The sequence below is a fragment of the Ursus maritimus genome, unplaced genomic scaffold (assembly GCF_017311325.1).
Source record: "Ursus maritimus isolate PB19 unplaced genomic scaffold, ASM1731132v1 scaffold_21, whole genome shotgun sequence".
Classification (NCBI taxonomy): Eukaryota; Metazoa; Chordata; class Mammalia; order Carnivora; family Ursidae; genus Ursus; species Ursus maritimus.
Window position 1 is genome coordinate 17,012,931 of NW_024424564.1, and position 5,306 is coordinate 17,018,236.

Here is a 5,306-nt window from a genome sequence, read left to right on the forward strand (position 1 = left end):
CCCCAACCAGCCCCCCCCCCCCCCCCCGGTAAGGTCGCCCTCAGCGTAGCACACTCCGGGCAGAGGAGACCCCGAGACTCGGATCCCGCCCTCCCGTTCGCGGAAAGAGAACCGGCTGCGGGAGAAGGGGACCCAAAACTACTAAAACGCGGATTAGCAGCAACGCGAAACTCTCGGCCCCGCCTCTCTCCCAGAGAAACCGGTACGGAGCAACCCGTAGGGAGGTCACGATTATTTAGCTGCCCTAAGGGCCCGGGATCCAAGGACAGAGCTGGGCGGCTGCGGGGAGCGGGGCAGGTGTATGGAGGGGGATTGGGGGGAGCGGGCAGCAGGGGTGAGGAGGATGGCGGAAGGGGGGGCAAGTGGAGATCGGGAGGGGGATGTCAGAGGAGTTGGGGGACAGCAAACAGGACGTCCTGAGGACCCCGGGAAGCTGTGGAACCTCCCTCCCCCAGGGTAGGTGGAGGCGCCCCCACCGCCACTACTCACTCGAGTCGGAGGCAGACCACGCACAGCCGGCGGAGACAGCAAAACCAGATGGGAAAGAGCGCGAGGACAGTCCGGGAACAGCCGCGAAGCGAGCGTCCGCACCTTTTAAAGACTCCCGGTGGGCGTGGCCTATGAGCCCCGCCCCTGCCCCGCCCCGCTCCGCCCGGCGGATTCCTGGATCCTCTCAGGAGGGCTGGGGGCGTCTGGCGCGGGGGCTGCTCGCAGCTCCGCTTTGGGGTAGGGACCGAGAGACAAAGGGCAGAATCCCGCCTCTTCCTGCTCTTTCCCGCCCGCCTGGCATCTTCCCACGTCCCGGCCCTACCCGGCCTCCCTCCCCACGGGACCCGGCAGTTTCCAGAAGCAGTTAGAAAAGGAGACTTCCTTAACCTACAGAGAGACCCGGCCCAGACACTGTCCCGTCGGGGAATAGCCCCCGCCGCCCAGAATCGTACCCTTCCCCGCGGGCGCCAGTTCTCCTTCAGGAGGGAACAGTCCAAGGTCGAGGAGGCTCCCACAAGTAGAGAATCGGCCAAATCGGGGCTTTCCGCCACCCTCTCCCTTGCCTTATCCTTGTAGGTAAACTCAACGTGGTTAACTTCCCCAGTGGACAAATATTCTCTGCTCCCATTTCCAGCTTCTGGGAATCCGCAACCTTCCTGTTCTTAAAGAGCAAAATATCTCATCTAGACTAAATAAATGACGCTACGAAAACGCCTCATTCCCCAAGTGTTTTGCTCTTCCCACCGCGAGGGCACGGCTGCATACGCTGTTGAGGGGGAAGAAACCTAAAGCCAGCCAGAAGCCAGGGTACCTAAGGGTCCAAGGATGCCAGTAACAACGCAGGGGACCTCATACCTGAGCTGCAGGATGATTTATTGTTTTAGATGAAAAGAAAAATAAACAATGCCGGCTCTATCTGGTTCACATTCTAGGCCTACTGATGACCTCTGTGCCAGAAGCCACCATCTTGAAGAATTGATACATGGGAGAATGGGGAGCTGGAAAAAGGCTGTTATGGAAACTATTCCTCCAACCGCAAATGCAAGAGGTTGCTCTGGTCCAGAGCTTCTCAACCTGGACACTTGACATTTGGGGCTGGGTAAGTCTTTGTAGTGGGAGCCTGTTCGTGCATTGTAGGATGTCTCCACCCACCAGATGCCAAGATCACCCTTCCCTACACTTTGTAATCATTGAAAACAAAATTTGACTTGGCCAGAGGCCCTTGTGGGGAGAGCAGAGGGCATCGGTGGAGAACCACTGCCCTAGTACACATCTGCATGTCGACTTGCAGAACTGACTTCTGATACTATGCTGGGGCTAATCCAGGATAAATGCATTAGAATAGCAGCCTTATAGTCTCTGTCCACCAAATACTGTGCAAAAACATAGAGTGGTGACTGACATCTGCTGATAGTGTGGCAGGAGTCTGGGAGTAATCCTGCCTGCCTGCTGTGAGCTTTTCTAAGTATGGGCAAGCCATATTTTCATGATATCAGCTAATGGTAAAAGTGACACGACTCCTGGGGCTGACAGGATTGTTCTGTCCTCAGATTGTGCATTCACTCTAGGTATGTTGTTTACAATAATTTTTTTTTCTTGCATAGGTTTCTGTAGTGTTTCTACTGAATGAAACTCTTGTCAACTTTCACTGCTGTGCTGATTTTCAGCAAACCATTGTCCATTCTCCCCTACCCTTGGGTTCTTCTTGATGTCTCCAGGACCTGACCTTTTGCTTTCTGAGGCTCATGCTGTCCCTAAATTTCACAGCTTCATTCTATCATTTGAAGTTGGGCTTACTCCTAACCTAAAAGTATTTCCACTCCCTGATCCCATATGTATTTGTCTCAGGGTATTTTACAGGGTGTCTGGGGATAATGTACAACGTTTGATTTTGAATAAATCTGTATTTGTATTTAATTATCAACATTTTAACAAGTATTTTATTTCCCTTTAAACATTTCTTTAAACTGTTGACTCTTTTCCTTGTAAATATTAAGAAATTATTTCAGATGATTAGGGAGAATGGTGCAAAAAGAAAGAGTATGAGCTTTGGAAACAAACTGATATGGTTTCAACATACAGCCCTGCTATGTAGTAGCTCTGGGAGCTTGGCCTAATACTTGACTTCTTCACACTTTTTCTTTATCTGTAAGATAATGATACTACACAACTCATAGGATTGTTAGGAGGATTAAATCAGATTATGTATGTAAAATGCCAAGCAGCACCTGGCTCATGATAAATTCTCAAGAAATGATGGTTGTTATGTTAAGCAAAGCTATCTTGATGTCCTTTTCTGCGTTGAGAAAGAAATAGAAACTGTGTTTTGCTGAGCATTCATCTTATGTTGTCTACTGAAAGGTTTGGTAGTAAGAAGGTATTAAGTGTTTTCCAAAATAATTAAGAGCTTTCTAGTAGAAAGTAAATTGTGTGCCTGGGGAAGAGCTAGGGGGAAAAGAATAAGCCCTTCCGAATTCCATATGGTCCTAGTCTGTTTGACCCCTTCAATCTTATAAGAGGCAGAATTGAAGGTTAAATGTGTCCAGCAGGAGGTTTCTTTTTCCCCAGAAGTGCACATTATACTTGTAACAGCTCCTTCATTCTCTGGAACCCATTAAACAATTTCAAATGAAAGTTCTTTGTCAAGGTCACTGTCCTAAGGCAAGTCGAACCAAGGTTGCTTTTCTTCATGACCTTGTGCTCAAGTTCAGATTTTTCAAATATTTTTATTATTTTTATTTCATGCTACTTTTTCTCAACAAAACTCTGAACCAGATGAGTGTGAATATAAACATAAGGCCTCTTTGTTTTATTTTAGGGCAAGGATTTCTTCCCAGAAGCCAGCTAGGCTATGGTGAAGAGGAATTTTTTAGTATATGTGAAATAAAGGAAAATATAAATTCTCACTTTGCTAATCTACATGCTTAATGATAGTCATAATAATAATAAAAAGAAGCAGCTGTTCCATCTTCTTGCTTAGCCAGGATTTAGTAGCCGTGGTAGGAATTAAAAATTACTCATACTCAACCCTAATAGTCTGTGGTGCATTTTCTTTTTCTTTTTCTTTTTTTTTAAGATTTTATTTATTTATTTGACAGAGAGAGAGAGCTAGCGAGAGAGGGAACACAAGCAGGGCGAGTGGGAAAGGAAGAAGCAGGCTCCCAGCTGAGGAGCCTGATGTGGGGCTCGATCCCAGAACCCTGGGATCATGCCCTGAGCCAAAGGCAGACACTTAACGACTGAGCCACCCAGGCACCCCAACATTTTCTGGCAGAGAAAAGAATAATGTAAGTTACATAAGCTTAAATTTTGAAAGATAAATTAGAGTATCTTATTCTTTTTTTTTTTTTTTTTAAAGATTTTATTTATTTATTTGACAGAGAGACAGCCAGCGAGAGAGGGAACACAAGCAGGGGCAGTGGGAGAGGAAGAAGCAGGCTCATAGCAGAAGAGCCTGATGTGGGGCTCAATCCCATAACACCGGGATCACGCCCTGAGCCGAAGGCAGACGCTTAACCGCTGTGCCACCCAGGCGTCCCTAGAGTATCTTATTCTTGATATTTGTCATAGTTGCTTTTTTTGAAACTTATTTGAAACTCCCACTTCATTATAATTTGCATTATTTCTTACCCTTCTTTCTCCAAAGAATACTACTTCTAGGGTGGCTCAGTCGGTTAAGCATCCAACTCTTGATTTCAGCTCCAGTCATGATCTCAGGGTCTTGAGATCAAGGCCCATGTCAAGAGTCAAGATTCAAGATTCTCTCTCTCCCTCACCATGTGCCCCTCCTCCACCTCATGCACTCTCTCAAAAAAAGCAAAGCAAAACAAAACAAAACAAACAAACAAACAAACAAAAAGATGTCCTTCAATGATATCCCTTCTGTTACAAGATTGTTGATGTTTTCTCTTCTCTCAGAGCTTTCTAGCTTTTCTAGCTATGCTTATGTATTCTTATTACAGCAGAGTTTTCCTAGCTGGACAAGTATGAGAAATATGGCTAACCTTCATCTCCAAGACAATCTCTTCCATCCATCTTCTCTCAACCTTGTGAATGCCCTATTTCACTTTTCTCCCTTATGTTCAGTTGGTGACCTCCCCTCCTTCATTCGCATTCGCAGCCACATCCAGTGTTCACTCAGCCTACCTCGTCTAACTGGCTGTGTTTTCTCCCATGTACGCTTGCTGTCCCATGATGATGTCAGAGGGGGTGGCTGGTTCTCCAACCCCTTACCAAGAATATCCACTCTGAGGGTGCCTTTGATCCCATTTTTCAGCATTCTTAGTTATATTCTCTTGCTCTTCAATGCCTCAGTCTCTACAGCTTCCTTTGCTTTCATATTACAAAACGGCTGTGTACCCCATATCTTAAAAAGCTGGCAAAACATCCCCGACTTTTGTAGTAAGTATTCGAGGTGGGCTCTCCAGCATCTGTTCCTCTTTCCCAGAGGCCCAGGCCTCTGTTTGGCGTCTGTGTGGTTTCAGGGATGTGTCTCCATAAGCCCTGGCCCAGGGGTGGGCTACTGGAGCCAGTCAAGGCCTTCCAACCCTGGTTTGGATGGTGGTGGGGGTCACGTGTGACCTAAACCCATCCTATCAGAGCGAATCTCTGAACTGTGGGGGATTCTGACACAGAGCCATGCTTACCTGTTCTTGAAGGTTCGGTGTGCATACATGAGGCCCAGAGTTGCTGCAGTCATTTTTGCTGGTAGGAAGCCCACCTGAGAATGATTCAACACAGAGAAGACAGAGAAATAGAGCTGAACTCTGAACAAAGTGCTCATGAAACTTGTCTATCGGCAGGATCTTTTCATTTTG

General features: G+C 47.0%; 1 protein-coding gene across 2 annotated transcripts in view; it reads right to left on the reverse strand.

The window, feature by feature from the left end:
* Positions 1–593, reverse strand: part of CSRP2 (cysteine and glycine rich protein 2) — an 18,086-nt gene extending 17,493 nt beyond the window's left edge. Inside the window, exon 1 of one of the 2 annotated variants that reach the window (XM_008684329.1) lies at positions 490–593. The gene's annotated coding sequence lies outside the window, so the exon portion shown is untranslated. The remainder of the gene's footprint in view (positions 1–489) is intronic. The other variant, XM_008684330.2, reaches the window with a different exon arrangement.
* Positions 594–5,306: the final 4,713 nt, after the last annotated feature.